General features: G+C 39.9%; 1 non-coding gene across 1 annotated transcript; it reads right to left on the reverse strand.

Annotated features, from left to right (window-relative positions):
* Positions 1–374: 374 nt before the first annotated feature.
* Positions 375–482, reverse strand: LOC112713156 (small nucleolar RNA R71). Its single transcript, XR_003158131.1, has one exon. It is a non-coding gene; the product is annotated as a small nucleolar RNA R71 (small nucleolar RNA).
* Positions 483–19,945: the final 19,463 nt, after the last annotated feature.

Below are 19,945 nucleotides of genomic sequence, written 5' to 3' on the forward strand. Positions count from 1 at the left end.
ATGCAAGGAAGGTGTTGGGTGACTTTACTGCACCTACTCCCGACTTCTATGGGAGAAGCATCTCTATCCCTGCCATTGGAGCAAACAACTTTGAGCTTAAGCCTCAATTAGTTTCTCTAATGCAACAGAATTGCAAGTTCCATGGACTTCCATTGGAAGATCCCCATCAGTTTTTAGCTGAGTTCTTGCAAATCTGTGACACTGTCAAGACTAATGGGGTTGACCCTGAGGTCTACAGACTTATGCTATTCCCTTTTGTTGTAAGAGACAGAGCTAGAATATGGTTGGACTCACAACCTAAAGAAAGCCTGAACTCTTGGGAAAAGCTAGTCAATGCCTTTTTGGCAAAGTTCTTTCCACCTCAAAAATTGAGTAAGCTTAGAGTGGAAGTCCAAACCTTTAGACAGAAGGAAGGAGAATCCCTCTATGAAGCTTGGGAAAGATACAAACAATTAATCAGAAAGTGTCCCACTGATATGCTTTCTGAATGGAGCATCATTGGAATTTTCTATGATGGTCTCTCTGAACTATCCAAGATGTCTTTGGATAGCTCTGCTGGAGGATCTCTTCATCTGAAGAAGACGCCTACAGAAGCTCAAGAGCTGATTGAAATGGTTGCAAATAACCAATTCATGTACACTTCTGAAAGGAATCCTGTGAACAATGGGACCAATCAGAAGAAAGGAGTTCTTGAGATTGACACTCTGAATGCCATATTGGCTCAGAACAAAATATTGACTCAGCAAGTCAATATGATTTCTCAAAGTCTGTCTGGAATGCAAAATGCACCAGGTAGTACTAAGGAGGCTTCATCTGAAGAAGAAGCTTATGATCCTGAGAACCCTTCAATAGAAGAGGTGAATTACATGGGAGAACCCTATGGAAACACCTATAATCCTTCATGGAGAAATCATCCAAATCTCTCATGGAAGGATCAACAGAGACCTCAACAAGGTTTCAACAACAATAATGGTGGAAGAAACAGGTTTAGCAATAGCAAGCCTTTTCCATCATCTTCTCAGCAACAGACAGAGAGTTCTAAGCAGAACCACTCTGACTTAGCAACCATGGTCTCTGATCTAATCAAAACCACTCAAAGTTTCATGACTGAAACAAGGTCCTCCATTAGAAACTTGGAGGGACAAGTGGGTCAGCTGAGCAAGAAAATTACTGAACTCCCTCCTAGTACTCTTCCAAGCAATACAGAAGAAAATCCAAAAGGAGAGTGCAAGGCCATCAACATGGCCGAATTTGGAGAGGAGGAAGAGGCAGTGAACACCACTGAGGAAGACCTCAATGGACGTCCCCTGGCCTCCAATGAGTTCCCCAATGAGGAACCATGGGAATCTGAGGCTCAAAATGAGACCATAGAGATTCCATTGAATTTACTTCTGCCATTCATGAGCTCTGATGAGTATTCTTCCTCTGAAGAGGATGAGTATGTCACTGAAGAGCAAGTTGCTAAATACCTTGGAGCAATCATGAAGCTGAATGACAAGTTATTTGGTAATGAGACTTGGGAGGATGAACCCCCTTTGCTCACCAAAGAACTGGATGACTTGTCTAGGCAGAAACTGCATCAAAAGAGATAGGATCCTGGGAAGTTTTCAATACCTTGTACCATAGGCACCATGACCTTCAAGAAGGCCTTGTGTGACCTAGGGTCAAGTGTAAACCTCATGCCTCTCTCTGTAATGGAGAAGCTAGGGATCTTTGAGGTGCAAGCTGCAAAAATCTCACTAGAGATGGCAGACAACTCAAGCAAACAAGCTCATGGACTTGTAGAGGATGTTCTGGTAAAAGTTGAAGACCATTACATCCCTGCTGATTTCATAGTCCTAGAGACTGGGAAGTGCATGGATGAATCCATCATCCTTGGCAGACCCTTCCTAGCCACAGCAAAGGCTGTGATTGATGTTGATAGAGGAGAATTGATCATTCAAGTGAATGAAGAATCCTTTGTGTTTAAGGCTCAAGAATATCCCTCTGTCACCATGGAGAGGAAGCATGAAGAGCTTCTCTCAAAACAGAGTCAAACAGAGCCCCCACTGTCAAACTCTAAGTTTGGTGTTGGGAGGCCACAACCAACTTCTAAGTTTGGTGTTGAACCCCCACATTCAAACTCTAAGTTTGGTGTTGGGAGGTTCCAACATTGCTCTGAGCATCTCTGAGGCTCCATGAGAGCCCTCTGTCAAGCTACTGACATTAAAGAAGCGCTTGTTGGGAGGCAACCCAATGTTATATTTTATCTATTTTCCTTTGTTATTTTATGTTCTTTTGTAGGTTGATGATCATGAGAAGTCACAAAATCAATTAAAAAAGCAAAAACAGAATGAAAAATAGAAAGAAAAATAGCACACCCTGGAGGAGAGCGTGCTGGCGTTTAAACGCCAGTAAGGCTAGCTGTTGGGCGTTTAACGCCCAGTCTGGCACCATTCTGGGCGTTTAACGCCAGAAAAGGGCACCAGACTGGCGTTAAACGCCAGAAAAGGGCAAGCTCTTGGCGTTAAACGCCAGAAATGGGCACCAGCCCGGCGTTTAACGCCAGAATTGGCTCAAAACGCATTTTTGCATGACATTTGGTGCAGGGATGACTTTTCCTTGACACCTCAGGATCTGTGGACCCCACAGGATCCCCACCTACCCTACCACTCTCTCTCTCTTCTTCACCCATTCACCAATCACCTCAACACCTCTTCCCCAAAAACCCTTCACCTATCAAATCCCATCTTTCTCTTCACCACTCACATCCATCCTTCATAAAACCCCACCTACCTCACCATTCAAATTCAAACCACTTTCCCACCCAAACCCACCCATACATGACCGAAACCTACCCTCCCCCCACTCCTATATAAACCCATCTTCACTCCTTCATTTTCACACAACCTAAACAACACTACTCTCCCTTTTTGGCCGAACACAAAGCCATTCCCTTCTTCCTCATTTCTTCTTCTTCTACTCTCTTCTTTCTTCTTTTGCTCGAGGACGAGCAAACCTTTTAAGTTTGGTGTGGTAAAAGCATTGCTTTTTGTTTTTCCATAACCATTTATGGCATCCAAGGCCGGAGAAACCTCTAGAAAGAGGAAAGGGAAGGCAAAAGCTTCCACCTCCGAGTCATGGGAGATGGAGAGATTCATCTCAAGGGTGCATCAAGACCACTTCTATGAAGTTGTGGCCTTGAAGAAGGTGATCCCCGAGGTCCCTTTTTCACTCAAAAAGAGTGAATATCCGGAGATCCGACATGAGATTCGAAGAAGAGGTTGGGAAGTTCTTACCAACCCCATTCAACAAGTCGGAATCCTAATGGTTCAAGAGTTCTATGCCAATGCATGGATCACCAAGAACCATGATCAAAGTGTGAACCCGGACCCAAAGAATTGGCTTACTATGGTTCGGAGGAAATACTTAGATTTTAGTCCGGAAAATGTAAGGTTGGCATTCAACTTGCCCATGATGCAAGGAGATGAACATCCTTACACTAGAAGGGTCAACTTTGATCAAAGGTTGGACCAAGTCCTCATAGACATTTGTGAAGAGGGCGCCCAATGGAAGAGAGATTCAAGAGGAAAGCCGGTTCAATTGAGAAGGCATGACCTCAAGCCCGTGGCTAGGGGATGGTTGGAGTTTATCCAACGCTTAATCATTCCCACTAGCAACCGGTCTGAAATTACTATAGACCGGGCTATCATGATTCATAGCATCATGATTGGAGAAGAAATAGAAGTTCATGAGGTTATATCCCAAGAACTTTATAAGGTGGCGGACAAGTCTTCTACCTTGGCAAGGTTAGCCTTTCCTCATCTCATTTGTCACCTCTGTTATTCAGTTGGAGTTGACATAGAGGGAGACATCCCCATTGATGAGGACAAGCCCATCACTAAGAAGAGGATGGAGCAAACAAGAGACCCCTCTCATCATCAAATCCCTGAGATGCCTCAAGGGATGCACTTTCCTCCACAAAACTATTGGGAGCAACTAAACACCTCCCTAGGAGAATTGAGTTCCAACATGGGACAACTAAGGGTGGAGCACCAAGAACACTCTGTTCTCCTCCATGAAATTAGAGAAGATCAAAGAATCATAAGAGAGGAGCAACAAAGACAAGGAAGAGACATTGAGGAGCTCAAGCACTCCATAAGATCTTCAAGAGGAAGAACAAGCCGCCATCACTAAGGTGGACCCGTTCTTTAATTTCCTTGTTCTTTATTTTCCTGTTTTTCGAATTTTAGTGCTTATGTTTGTCTATGTTTGTGTCTTGTGATCATTAGTGTCTTAGTGTCTATGTTTTAAAGTTATGAATGTCCTATGAATCCATCACCTCTCTTAAATAAAAAATGTTCTTAATTGAAAAAGAGTAGAATTGCATGAATTCTGAATTTTATAACAGTTTAATTATTTTGATGTGGTGGCAATACTTTTGTTTTCTGAATGTATGTTTAAACAATGCATATGTCTTTTGAATTTGTGGTTCATGAATATTGGCTCTTGAAAGAATGATGAAAAAGGAGACATGTTACTGAGGATCTGAAAAATCATAAAAATGATTCTTGAAGCAAAAAAAAAAAGCAGTGAATACAAAAAAAAAAGAGAGAAAATGTCGAAAAAAAAGAAGAAGAAAGAAAAAGAAAACGAAAAAAAAAGAGAGAAAAAGAAAAGAAAAAGAAAGAAATAAAGTTGTGATCCAAGGCAAAAAGAGTGTGCTTAAGAACCATGGAAAAGAAGTAGCGTGTGCTTCCAACGAGCTTCGAACGCGGGGCTTCACTTTTGGAAACACTGCCCTGCCCTCCGTGAGGGCAGGGCAGCATTTTGTGGTGCACGGCCAGCGCACCAGATTGGCGCACCAAGGGAGCTTTGGCAGCAACATCACGCACGCACGGGCAGAATCTGGCGCACCAAAAATTTCTGCCCTGCCCTCTACAAGGGCAGGGCAGCATCCTGCAGCACCAGCACGCACCACACGCACGCACCAAGGACGCACGCACCATTTTCTGCCCTGCCCTCCACAAGGGCAGGGCAGCCTCCTGGAAGCAAATTTTCTTGGGCTGAAAATTGGATTAAAAATCCAATTTAATTCAATTCTTCACCAAATCAAAAGCCCATCCAAATCCCAAGATCCAAGAATAGAAAGTGTATAAATAGGAGATAGTTTGATGTAATTAGAACTTTTCTTTTGAGCTTTTGAATTTTTACTTTACTTGGAGATTTGGAACCTTTCTTTTGAGCTTTTGAATTTTTACTTTACTTGGAGATTTGGAACCTTCTTTTGAGTTTTGAATTCAGAGACTTGACTGAGAGCTAGGAATTGAGATTTCAGAGAATTGCAGAGGAGAATTGATCTCTCTTCTTCCTCGTTCTTGCTTGAGCATTTTTACTTTTCTTGTTTGAGTCTTGGGTGTGAAGAATTGAGGAATTTCTGTCTCAATCTCCATTCAAGATCTCCTTAATTTCTCTTCTGCATAATTGAGTTCAATTACATTTCCTTTACTGCTTATTCTTTAATTTCTTGTTAATTGCTTTGTGAACTTGGATCTGGGAAGGGAATTGAGATCTAGACTCTGCTATCTAGTCTCTAAAGCCCTGAGATCGCATTTTCCTTTTGGTTCTTCTGTGAACCCCTGCTGCAATTTAATTTCATTTCCTGTTTGAATTCTAGTTGCTTCCAATTCATCTTCTGCTGTATTAATCGTTGCAATTTAATTTTCCTTGCTGAAATTCTGAATTCCCAATCCTCAACTCCCCTTTCCATTCAAGCAATATACATTTCTTGCAATTTAAGTTACTGTAATTTACATTTCTTGCACTTTAAGTTTCAGTCATTTAATTTCTTGTTCTTTAAGATTCAGCATCTTTTACTTTCCTGTTCTTTAATTTACTACAATTCTCCCCTCTCCTTTTACATTCCAAGCAATTTAGTTTCTGTTAATGATAAACCACTCAACCAATACTTGATTCGCTTGACTAAATCAACCACTAAACTAAAATTGCTCAATCCTGCAATCCTTGTGGGATCGACCTCACACCCGTGAGTTTTATTACTTGATGCGACCCGGTACACTTGCCGGTGAGTTTTGTGTTGGATCGTTTTCCACACATCAAGTTTTTGGCGCCGTTGCCGGGGATTGAAATAGATTGACAATGATTAAGTGAAGTGGAGGTCTAGATTAAGCACTTTTTCTTTTCTGTTTCTTTAAGTTTTTACTAACACACTAACTGTTTGAATTTTTGCTTAAACTAACTAAAACTTCATTCTAGCAATAGATTGAAGTTTCACTGGTTTTCTGGATCTGTGTGTTCATTGTTGTGTGTTTGTATGTCAGGTACAGGAAGATCTTCCCCTATCCTCTCTGAAATTGACCAAAGAGCTCTTCGAAGAATAAGAAGAGCTGAAAGAGGTAAGAATATCGTTGGAGAGGAAGAATCTGAGGAGGAATTTCAAGAGATGGAAGGAGATCCATCAAATCTCAATCAACCAGGAGGAGGGGTCAACAATAACCCACAACAAAGAAGAGTACTGGCTTCCTACACATTTGCAAATGCTAAACAATGTGGGAGTAGCATTCTTACTCCTAATGTCAATGCAAACAACTTCGAACTAAAGCCACAACTCATCACTTTGGTTCAAAACAACTGTTCTTTTGGAGGAGGGCCATTGGAGGACCCAAATCAACATTTATCTACCTTCTTGAGGATTTGTGACACTGTCAAAACCAATGGTGTGCCTCCTGACAGCTACAAGTTATTGCTCTTTCCATTCTCTCTCAGAGACAAAGCCACTCAATGGCTAGAAAAATTTCCAAAGGAGAGCATCAACACTTGGGATGACTTGGTGAGCAAGTTTCTTGCCAAATTTTATCCCCCTCAAAGGATCATAAGATTGAAGACTGAGGTGCAGACATTCACTCAAATGGAGGCTGAAAACTTATATGAAGCATGGGAAAGATATAAGGCACTGCTGAGGAAATGTCCACCAGAGATGTTCACTGAGTGGGACAAGCTGTAGAACTTCTATGAGGGACTTACTCTGAAGGCTCAAGAAGCACTTGATCATTCAGCCGGAGGCTCATTACAACTCATGAAAACTACAGAGGAAGCTCAAAATCTCATTGATATGGTGGCTAACAACCAATATTTCTTTGCTCACCAAAGGCAACGCCAACCATCACAAAGGAGAGGAGTAATGGAGCTGGAAGGAGTGGATTCAATCTTAGCTGAAAACAAAATGATGCAGCAGCAAATTCAGCAACAATTTGAGCAAATGGCCAAAAGAATTGATGGCCTGCAAGTTGCATCAGTGAGTGCCACAAGCCAACCATCAACTACTTGGGGGCAAAATGAAGAAATTCAAGAGGAACAACAGCAAGAGCAAGTTCAATACATGCACAACCAAAATCCTGGGACAAATGAAGTCTATGGTGATACTTACAATCCTTCTTGGAAAAACCATCCCAATCTTAGATGGGGAGACAACAACAATCAAACTCAACAGCCTTGGCAAAGGAACTCAATTCAAAACAATTGGAAAAATACAAACCACAACAACCAGCCAAACACTAACCAAAACACATACAGAAAACCACAAAATACTTATCCCAACTCTAACCATTATCCACCCAATAACCACCCAACTAACCAAAATACCTATCATCATCCACCAACACCCCAAAACCAACCAATCTCACAAGACTCTCAGAGGATCACTAATCTAGAGATGCTCATGGAAAAGATGATGAAGAACCAAGAATTGACAACAAAGAACCAAGAAGCTTCCATGAAGAACCTAGAGAGGCAGATTGGGCAAATCTCCAAGCAGATTTCTGTTGAAAAACCATCAAGCTCACTACCAAGTGACACCATTCCTAATCCAAAAGAGGAGTGCAAGGCAATACAGTTGAGGAGTGGAAAAATCCTACTGAAAGATGAAGAAGCCACCAAGAAGCCCAAGGAAAGTGACAAGAAACAAGTTGAAAAAGAGGCAGCCAACGATGAAGATGCAACAGCAAGCAATTACTCTCAAAATCAACCTCAAGAAAAAGAAGGTAGACCACAAAATCTGAAGAAGGGAAAGCAAATCATGGAAGAACCACATCCAAGACAACATCAAGTGGAGAAGAGCTTGACATCTCCACTGCCTTATCCCCAAAGATTCCACAAAGAGACTAAGAACCAACACTTCTCTAAATTCCTAGAGATTTTCAAGAAGCTGGAAATCAACATACCTTTGGCTGAGGCATTGGAGCAAATGCCTCTGTATGCCAAGTTCTTAAAGGAACTCATAAACAAGAAAAGAGACTGGAATGAGAAGGAGACGGTAATGCTCAGTGAGGAATGTAGCGCTGTGTTACAAAAAGGAATCCCACCAAAGCTTAAAGATCCAGGGAGTTTTGTAGTATCATGCACCATAGGCAATCTAACCTTGGACAAAGCTCTCTGTGATCTTGGAGCTAGCATCAACTTAATGCCCCTGTCCATGATGAGGAAGCTTGCTATAGAAGAACTCAAACCTACCAGGATGTCACTAGTCATGGCCGACAGATTAGTCAAGACACCCAATGGAATTGTGGAAAATCTGTTAGTGAAGGTTGGGAAGTTTATCTTTCCTGCGGATTTTGTGATCCTGGACACCGACGAGGAAGGAAACAATTCAATCATCTTGGGAAGACCATTTCTAGCAACTGCAAGAGCCATTATAGATGTGGAAAAAGGAGAAATGATCTTCAGAGTACACAATGAGCAAATGATCATAAATGTTTTCAAGTCAATGCAACACCTTCCTGAGCAAGAAGACTACCTGAGGGTGGATATGATAGAGAGTCTGGTGGAAGAAATATTAGACACTAATCAGCATGAGCAAGAAGAAGAAAATACTCAAGAGACAGCAGAGGAACACACAACTGAGATTTCTATTGACAAGGAGGTAAAACCAAGCAAGAAGGAAGAGGTGCATAAACAAGAATTGAAGCCATTACCTACCCATCTCAAATATGCATTCCTTGGCACATCAAAAAGTTTTCCAGTGATCATCAATTCATCCCTGACAAAAAAAGAAGAAGGAGAGCTTCTTGATGTACTCAGAGCTCACAAGGATGCTTTAGGATGGACCATTGATGATCTGAAAGGCATTAGCCCTGCAGTATGTATGAATAAAATTCTCTTGGAGGACAATTTCAAAGCAGTAGTTCAACCTCAGAGAAGGTTAAATCCTGCAATGAAGGAAGTTGTCCAGAAGGAAGTAATGAAATTGTGGAATGCAGGAATAATATATCCTATCTCTGATAGCTCATGGATAAGCCCAGTCCAAGTGGTACCAAAGAAGGGAGGAATGACAGTCATTGTTAATGAGAAGAATGAACTCATTCCCACAAGAAGTGTGACAGGATGGAGGATGTGCATTGACTATAGGAGGCTGAATGATGCCACACGCAAAGATCATTTCCCACTTCCTTTCATTGACCAGATGCTTGAAAGATTGGCCGGCCATGCTTACTATTGCTTCCTGGATGGCTATTCTGGGTACAATCAGATAGTGGTAGATCCACAGGACCAAGAAAAGACTTCATTCACATGTCCATTTGGAGTTTTCGCTTATAGAAGAATGCCATTTGGACTATGCAATGCTCCAGCCACTTTTCAAAGGTGTATGCTCTCCATTTTTTCAGATATGGTCGAAAAGTTTTTAGAGGTTTTCATGGACGACTTTTCTGTTTTTGGTGACAATTTCAATACTTGCCTGAAACATCTAACTCTTGTTTTGAAATGGTGCCAAGAAACTAATTTGGTTTTGAACTGGGAAAAATGCCATTTCATGGTGCCTGAGGGGATTGTTCTTGGTCACAAAGTTTCAAGAAAAGGGATAGAAGTTGACAAGGAAAAGGTGGAAATTATATAGAAGCTTCCCCCACCAACTAATGTGAAATCTGTTAGAAGTTTCTTGGGACATGCAGGATTTTATAGAAGGTTTATCAAGGATTTTTCTAAAATAGCCAAACCTTTGAGTAATCTGTTAATGATTGATAATCCTTTTGTCTTTGATGAAAACTGCCAGCACGCCTTTGAAACTTTAAAACACAAACTCACAACAGCACCAATTATCACACCTCCAGATTGGGAATTACCTTTTGAACTTATGTGTGATGCAAGTGATATTGCAATTGGTGCTGTACTTGGACAAAAAAAGGGAAACTTGCATCATGTCATATATTATGCAAGTAAGGTGTTGAACGAGGCTCAAAAAAATTACACCACAACAGAGAAGGAATTGTTAGCTGTAGTTTATGCGTTTGATAAGTTTATATCATACTTGATAGGATCCAAAATTGTGGTTTATACTGACCATGTTGCCCTCAAGTATTTGATGTCAAAGCAGGATGCTAAACCAAGACTTATCAGGTGGATACTACTTCTACAGGAGTTTGACATTGAGGTAAGGGACAGAAGAGGCACTGAAAACCGAGTTGCTGACCATTTGTCAAGGTTGCCACTAGAAACAATTCAAGAAGCCTCACAACCTGTGAATGAAAGCTTCCCAGATGAACACCTTCTGCTGGTTCAACAAACACCGTGGTTCATTGACATAGCAAACTACAAAGTGGGGAGAAAGATACCTCAAGAACTCACTAAGCAACAAGTGAAGAAGCTAATCAATGAAGCGAGAAAGTTCTTGTGGGATGAACCTTATCTGTTCAAAAGATGTTCTGATGGAATAATTAGGAGATGTGTCCCTGAAAGTGAAATAAGAGATATATTGTGGCATTGCCATGGCTCAGCTTATGGTGGACATTTTGGTCCAGAAAGAACAGCTGCAAAGATATTGCAAAGTGGTTTCTATTGGCCAACTATCTTCAAAGATGCCAGAGAGTTTGTCCACCAATGTAATGAATGCCAGAGAGCAGGAGGATTGACAAGAAGGAATGAGATGCCGCAGAATTTCATTTTAGAATTAGAATTATTTGATCTATGGGGCATTGATTTCATGGGACCCTTTCCCCCTTCCTATTCTTTCAGATACATCTTGGTAGCAGTGGAGTATGTTTCAAAGTGGGTGGAAGCCATAGCCACAACTACTTGTGATGCACAAATTATCCTTCAATTCCTCAAGAAGCACATTTTCACTAGATATGGAGTACCCAAGGGTCTTATTAGTGATGGTGGTGGTCATTTTTGTAACAAACAAATGGAGAAACTTCTTTATAAATATGGAGTTATTCATAAAGTAGCCACACCATATCACCCTCAGACTAATGGGCAGGCTGAATTAGCAAACAGAGAATTGAAGAAAATCCTAGAGAAAACAATAGGAAGCACAAGAAAGGATTTGGCTAGGAAATTAGAAGATGCACTCTGGGCGTACAAGACAGCTTTCAAAACTCCCATTGGGAAGTCCCCCTTTCAGCTATTATATGGCAAATCTTGTCATCTCCCTGTAGAGCTTGAACACAAAGCCTTTTGGGCTACTAAACTTCTAAACCTTGACTCTGAAGCAGCAGGAGAGAAAAGGTTGTTGCAGCTAAATGAGCTGGATGAATTTAGGCTAGAAGCCTATGAAAATACCAAGATATACAAGGAGAAAGCCAAGAGGTGGCATGACAGGAAGATCTTGAAGAAAGAATTCAAACCTGGGCAACAAGTACTCTTGTACAACTCACGACTTAAGATATTCCCTGGCAAGCTTAAATCTAAGTGGACTGGTCCATATCTGGTAACTAAGGTCTTTCCTTATGGGAGTATTGAATTGCTAGACGAAGTAACAAAGAGTCGATTCACAGCCAATGGTCACAGAGCAAAGCTATACCTAGGAGGACAATGGGATAAGGAAAAAGAGGTTCAGAATCTAAATCCTTCTTGAAGTAAAAACAGAAGATGTCAAGCTAGTGATAATAAAAGAGCGCTTGTTGGGAGGCAACCCAACCTGAGGTAGTTTTCTTTTCATAGCTTTTTCAATAAAAATGTTGAATAATTGGTATGGATTGCAAGGAGCTAAGTTTGGTGTTGCACATCAAAAACAATTTAAGGGAGAATGAAAGATTCTAAGTTTGGTGTTCCACCAAAAATCTCATTTAAAAACACATTCTCACCTCTTGCATGATGCTAGCTCTAAGCAATCAAACAAATTATCCAACTATTTAATTGCTTTCTAGCTTTAATTTCATTAACCTTTAGCAAGGACACAAGGTTTCACATATGGTTAACTTGTTGCATCAGAGGCAGTGGCAAACAATTAAGTTTGGTGTTCCCACACCAAAATAAATCCAAGAGCCACACTCAATTTATGCATACTAACCATGCAATTAAGGGCTTGAGAAGCAAGCAACTTTGAGAATTATGCAGGACATGAGTCAACAACTAAAGATATTGTGCATCTTAACTCAAAGAAAACACAACGGAAGGAAGAATCAAAGGGCTGTAACTTCAAAGGTTATACCTAAACTTAAACCTTGTTGCTGTGAATTATTTTAAATAGGGGAACCATTATGTATCCTGCTAAAGTGTTTATCTAGTTGCAAGTGAAGTTGTTTGATTAAGTATGCTAAATCGGAATAATGCTTGTTATCCATAACCAAGCTGAATTTTGTTTTGTTTTCCCACATGCTTGAATAAAAGAAAATTGTTTGAATTGGAAAGTAAATATCCAATGTTGCATAAGTAGAATGGGAGTTAATGGTGGTATATGTGTTTGATTAAATGCATAACTCTTGAAATAATTGCTTCATAGTATCATTTTCATTAAAGTGTGAGCTAGCCTGCTGTTATAAAGGTTCTTATCAATAAAGAAAAAGCCCTTGAGAACAAAAATAAAATAGAAAGAAAAGGAAGAAGAAAAAGCCAATGTGGCAAGAAAAACAAAGAATAAAGGTTGGACACCAATAGCTTGGACCCTAGGACACATGCCTGTGGTGTTCTTGTACTAGGATATGCTTGGATAAGTAAATTCTGAGGGGTATTTCAAAACCCGGTCACTTAGATCAACTGATTTGGGATGGCCAATTGAAAGTCCACAATAAAGAGCAACTTAGATACAGAACATTTAGTTATCCAAAGAGATGCTGGGCATCAATGATCCTAGGAGGAAATAGTGAGCCATGTGTCTGTGGTGAAAGATGTTGAGTAAAAATAAAGCCAAAGGCTACTACTGCAACATTAGACACCAAACCTCCAAAAGAATAATAAGCTTGTTAAGCAACATGAGAAAAGAAAAGCAAGGGAGCAAAGAAAGAATAGACCTTATAACAGCAAGTTTAGTAAGCCTTTGAGAAAAATGTATTTTATGTAACAGCAACAATAATTGAGTTATCATTGTCTGCATAAAAACTCCATGAATCAAGTTCTGCTATATGCCTAATAAGGATATGTTTGCTATTCTTGTTCATTTCAGTTTCTCTTAGTTTTGATGCTTGCTTGGGGACAAGCAAGATTTAAGTTTGGTGTTGTGATGACAAGTCATCATATACCCATTTTTCAAGCTAATTTCACTTGTTTTATTAGTCTTTATGCACTTTCTTGCATCCTAAGTAAGTGATTTGGAATGAAAATGCATAACTTCTTTAAATCAAGCAACTATCATTAAATTTGTGCTAACTCATGAGGTTTAAGCTAAATTTAATTGATTTTTAATTGATTTATAAGCCTTGTGAATTTAGTGATACTTTGAGTGGTTGTTTTGGTTTATTGTAGGTGAAGAAAAGAAAAAGAAAAAAAAAAGGAAAAGCGTGGCTTAAGAAAGCGTGGCCCAAGAGAGAAAAGAGCATGGCGCATGGAAGGGAGGAAGCAAACATTGCCCTCCACAAGGGCACACTGCCCTCTAGGAGGGCAACATAAGGAAGCAAGCTTTGAGAGGCAACACTGCCCTGCCCTGCTCAAGGGCGGAGCACAAATTGGTGCCATGGATCAAGGAGAGCAAAAACTCTGCCCTGCCCTCCTCAAGGGCAATATCGGGCTCATCAAAGGAATAAATTCAAAGAAAAAGCTCACCAATGCTTGCCACAAGGATCGAACACGGCACCATGAGGAAGCAAAGAACTAGGCCTTATTTTGGTGCCAAGAAAACCAAGGAAAAGAAGTAGTGTGTGCTTCCAACGAGCTTTGAATGCGGGGCTTCACTTTTGGAAACACTGCCCTGCCCTCCGTGAGGGCAGGGCAGCATTTTGTGGTGCACGGCCAGCGCACCAGATTGGCGCACCAAGGGAGCTTCGGCAGCAACATCACGCACGCATGGGCAGAATCTGGCGCACCAAAAAGTTCTGCCCTGCCCTCCACAAAGGCAGGGCAGCATCCTGCAGCACCAGCACGCACCACACGCACGCACCAAGGATGCACGCACCATTTTCTGCCCTGCCCTCCACAAGGGCAGGGCAGCCTCCTGGAAGCAAATTTTCTTGGGCTGAAAATTGGATTAAAAATCCAATTTAATTCAATTCTTCACCAAATCAAAAGCCCATCCAAATCCCAAGATCCAAGAATAGAAAGTATATAAATAGGAGATAGTTTGATGTAATTAGAACTTTTCTTTTGAGCTTTTGAATTTTTACTTTACTTGGAGATTTGGAACCTTTCTTTTGAGCTTTTGAATTTTTACTTTACTTGGAGATTTGGAACCTTCTTTTGAGTTTTGAATTCGGAGACTTGACTGAGAGCTACGAATTGAGATTTTAGAGAATTGGGGAGGAGAATTGATCTCTCTTCTTCCTCGTGCTTGCTTGAGCATTTTTACTTTTCTTGTTTGAGTATTGGGTGTGAAGAATTGAGGAATTTCTATCTCAATCTTCATTCAAGATCTCCTTAATTTCTCTTCTGCATAATTGAGTTCAATTACATTTCCTTTACTGCTTATTCTTTAATTTCTTGTTAATTGCTTTGTGAACTTGGATCTGGGAAGGGAATTGAGATCTAGACTCTACTATCTAGTCTCTAAAGCCCTAAGATCTCATTTTCCTTTTGGTTCTTCTGTGAACCCCTGCTACAATTTAATTTCATTTCCTGTTTGAATTATAGTTGCTTCCAATTCATCTTCTGCTGTATTAATCGTTGCAATTTAATTTTCCTTGCTGAAATTCTGAATTCCCAATCCTCAACTCCCCTTTCCATTCAAGCAATTTACATTTCTTGCACTTTAAGTTTCAGTCATTTAATTTCTTGTTCTTTAAGATTCAGCATCTTTTACTTTCCTGTTCTTTAATTTACTGCAATTCTCCCCTCTCCTTTTACATTCCAAGCAATTTAGTTTCTGTTAATGATAAACCACTCAACCAATAATTGATTCGCTTGACTAAATCAACCACTAAACTAAAATTGCTCAATCCTTCAATCCCTGTGGGATCGACCTCACTGCCGTGAGTTTTATTACTTGATGCGACCCGGTACACTTGCTGGTGAGTTTTGTGTTGGATCGTTTTCCACACATCAGTGGAAAGTTTCCCATGAAATTTGATTGACCAAAGGATGATCTATACTCCATTTTTCTACAAAATACTCTGTATCAAACAACAATCACCAAGATAAAAGAGATTTGGAATTCCCCTTGTCACAGATGAGGAAATTCCGAGTGAGGCAATATCACAAACAGTTAGTTAGCAAAAGAAAATAAAGAAATAAAAGAAAACAAAGACAAAAGAAAAGTGTCCAATCTAGTAAATCAATCAATCGGTAGTTTGTTAATCACAATTAATCCCCGACAATGGCGCCATAAACTTGATGCACGGGAAACTTGTCCCTCAACAAATCTCCCTTCGGCAAGTATACCGAATTGTCGTCAAGTAATAACTCACAAAAGAGTGAGGTCGAATCCCACAGAGATTAACGGATTAAGCAATCAATGGTTAATTGATTATCCTAGTTAGACGAATCATATTGGAGTGATAAGTAACAAGGAAATTTAAATGGCATAAAAGTAAAGAAAGCAATAAAGTGCAGAAAAGTAAAATGGCAAGAAAAGTAAATGTAAGAACTAAAAATAAAATGGTCATTGGGATCAAGAGATATTGCAATCCTTCGGATCAAGTTCATTTTTATCTCATCCTCAATCAATGCATTCATTGATCTCCTTGGCAATCTTAAGTGATTGGATCCCAATTCCTTGGCAATCCAATCTCTCTAAGCTTGAACAATTTCCCAATTCCTTGATTTAATTGCTCGTGGAAAGAGATGAAGTTTGGTCACTGATTATACCACACACATTCATAGATCAAAGTATTGGTAGGATTAAATATCACAATATCCATCCAACCCCCAACCTAATCCAATGTGAGAGAGCATTTCTAGCATGATTTCCTCATTCCTCTCCCAAGGTTCAGAGGAAACCCAAGTATGAGCAATTTCTCTTCTGAGACAATTACCCAATTGGATGAAGATCGAAAGCTCTCTAGTAAAATCAAGAGAAAAGAAAGAAGAAGAAGAATAAAAACTACAATTGATCCATTAAATTACAATAGAGCTCTCTAACCCAATGAAAAGAGTTAGTTGATCATTGCTCTACCCAAAATAGAAAAGAAAGAAAGTGCAAAAAAATAAAGATGAAAGTTAAAACTGAAAATGAAATTCAAAGTTCATAAATGAAAATTACAACTAAAACAAAACTACTCCTAAGGAAGAAAAGAAGAGAAAAGGAAGAAGAGTGGTTGAGGGGAGGGGTGATGACAAGTCATCTTAGCCTAGTTTCACTAGTCTTTTTCCTTTGTTTTCAATAGTTTTTATGCACTTTCTTGAGCCATAAGCAAGCCATTTGGGTAGAATTTCATGTTTCCTTTGATTCAATCAACCATGGATGAATTGATGCATTTTCATGAGTTTTTATGCCATAATTGCTTAAATTTCAAGAAGAAGAAGAACTCTCATGATTATAGCATAGCTTTGATGTTTTTGATTGATTGATGATAGGTGAAAAAAGGCTTGGAAGAAGGTTGAAGAAAAGGAGAATGGCAAAGAGCAAGAGAGGACAAAAAGCTTGAGCCAAAGTTTGCCTCAAACTTTAGCTCAAATGTGAGGAAGAGCTTGATCTTACCCTGGAGGCATCAAAAGTTTGCACCAACATTTGCCTCAAACTTGAGGTCAAACGTTGGCACCATAAGAGCAAGAGAAGAAACACCCTGGAGGCCAAAAGCTTGCGCCGACATTTCCCTCAAACTTTGAGTCAAACGTTGCTCCTCACAGCCTGAAGGGGTATACTTCCAACAAGAATAACTTGAGCTACAGAGCTCTAAATGAGGTGATTCAAAAAGCAATGGAAATTATGAATCAAGACATTTCCAAGCATATATGGCACTACATGGTGGACACTAAAATTGAGGGAGAAAACTGCCCCGAAATGTGCATAAACGAACATGGTGTCAACCAGCAGTGAAGCCAACTGACCTCTGCACCTTCGATGGAGTATAACTCGAGCTGTGAAGCTCCAAACTATGCGCTACCAATGGCATTGGAAAGTAGACATTCAAGGCTTTCCAACAACAAACGTCGACCACGTTTGAGCCTCTAGAATCTGGCGTTTTCGACCACGTTTGAGGCAAACGTCGCCTCAAACGTTGCACACCAAAGCCAGTGATTCTAATTGGGTTAGAAAGATGACATTCAGAGATTTCCAACCATATATAATAGTATATAGTGGGCATCAAATTGGCAATGTTGACAAGAGGACAAAGTAGCATCCCAAGACTTGATGTGCAACAAGTGTCAACGTTTGCGTCCAAGTTGGGCCTCAAACTTGGACTCAAATGCCAATGGCAGCACAAAAGGGCAATCTGCTAAAAAAAGCTTGAGTCAAAGCTTCCCTCAAACTTTGACTCAAGCTTAAATGGTTCATGGCCCGGTTCACAAGTGGATTTCTTCTCAAGACCAAGAGCAACCCATCCGGATCCATCTTCAACCCAATTCCACTCAAAAGCAAGCAAAGCCCACATGACTCAAAGGCACACAGAGAAGCTAGATTAGGAATTTTATTTTATAAATATTGTTTTGATTTTTCATTTTCATTTTGTAAAAGCCTATATAAAGGCATTGGTTTCATTCCATTAAGGAGGTTGGCTCTAATAGAGAGCATAGGAGGCTAGCTCCACTAGCGAGCATTAGGAGTAGTAGAGAGCTCTCTCTTGAGTTTTTCTCTTTGTTTTGAAATTTTAGATTGAGATTGGAAGGAATTCTATTTTCATTCTCCATCTACAACTTCTCTTGTTCTTCTTCTGCATAATTGAGAATTGGATTTACATTTCACTTGCTGTTTGATTTACTTCTCTTATGCTGATTATTTTCTACTTTGATCAAGGAAGGAATTGAGATCTAGACTTGTTTTCTAGTCTCTTTGATTTCCTGAGATCTTCATTTTGATTTTGCAATTGAGTTGAATTTAATTTCTATTTGCTTCTTCAAGTAATTCTGCTTTCTGTTTGAGATCGGTTGTAAGTTACTACATCTTTTACTTCTCTGTTTGATTGCCATTTACAATTTCTTGTTTGATTTCTTGAATCCCAGCTCCCAAAATCCTTTTATTCTTCCTGCAATTTAAATTTCTAGTTGCTTGATCTACTGCTTTCATTTAAATTCCCTGCTCCCACTCCCTTTACATTTAATGCAATTTACATTTCTTGTCATTTAAGTTCCTGCAATTTATATTGCTTGCTCTTTAAGATTCTGCCTATTTACATTCTGCAATTTTAATTTCCCTGCAATTTTACATTCTGTAGCATCAATTTCACCAAATCACTCAATGTTAGCTTGACTAAACTAATCACCCACTAAAGTTGCTTGATCCATCAATCCCTGTGGGATCGACCTCACTCTTGTGAGTTATTACTACTTGATGCGACCCGGTACACTTGCCGGTTCTATCTGTGTTTGGAAATTCATTTTTCCACAAAAACACCATCAAGGGATCCGAAGACCCACTCCCCTTGGAGTGTGCCAATTCACAGAAATTTGAATTGGTTTTCACTCTCTCCCATTCCTTCAATTTCCCCTTCTCTTTTTCTGAATGTTTTGAATGTAAAGACTAAGGCCTTTATATAGGCTCTCCTAAATTACAAAATTAAAAGCAAACTACAATTAAATGAAAATTCCTATTTTAGATGCTTCTTGTGGCCTTGATTGGTTGACAATTGTGGGCTTGCTTGCTTGAGCTTTGAAATGGACTTGAGAGAGAAGTGAATCAAGTTGAGGTCCAGGTGCAGCGTTAGTGCTGCCGTTAGCCGCACTAACGCTACAAGTGTGGCGTTAGTGCTAAAGTTATTGTGGCTAACGTTGCACTTGCTACCCAGTTGGTGTTTTTGGGGCTTAAAAGATGCCTCTTTTTTGTGCTTCAATTTCATGTCCACTATTCTATACATCGTTGGAAAGCTCTAAATGTCAGCTTTCTAACGCAACCAGAATCACCTCAATTGGACTTCTATAACTCAAGTTATACTCCTTTGAATTGGACATGGTCGCTGGCATAGTCGTTAGCGTTACTGGAAAAAGTGAGTCACAATAACGCCAGCGATTAGGGGCTAAATATTGCCAGGTTCTGGAGCTTAAACTTAATGTTCACCGCATACTATTATATATTGTTGGAAATCCCTGGATGTCTACTTTCCAACGCTTTTGGAAGCGCAACATTTAGAGCTCTACAGCTCGAGTTACACTTCTTGGAAGGTGAAGAGGTCAGCTGGCCTTACTACAGGTTGATACTATGTTCATCTTTGCACATTCAGAGCATGTTTTCTCCCTCAAATTTAGTGTTCACCATGTAGTGCCAAATATTCTTGGAAAGCTTTGGAATTCTACTTTCCAATGCTTTTGGAATCACCTCATTTGGAGCTTTGTGGCTCAAGTTATTCTTGTTTGAAGAAGGCATGGTCAGGCTACCAGGTGAGACTTTTGCCCATGTTAACCACCACATTAATGTAGTTAACGTGGCCATTAACGTGGGTCTTTTTGCTTCGCAAACGTTAGTAGAGATCACCTTTTCCAATAACATTGGCATCTC

The sequence above is a fragment of the Arachis hypogaea genome, chromosome 9 (genome assembly GCF_003086295.3).
Source record: "Arachis hypogaea cultivar Tifrunner chromosome 9, arahy.Tifrunner.gnm2.J5K5, whole genome shotgun sequence".
In the NCBI taxonomy this organism is placed as follows: Eukaryota; Viridiplantae; Streptophyta; class Magnoliopsida; order Fabales; family Fabaceae; genus Arachis; species Arachis hypogaea.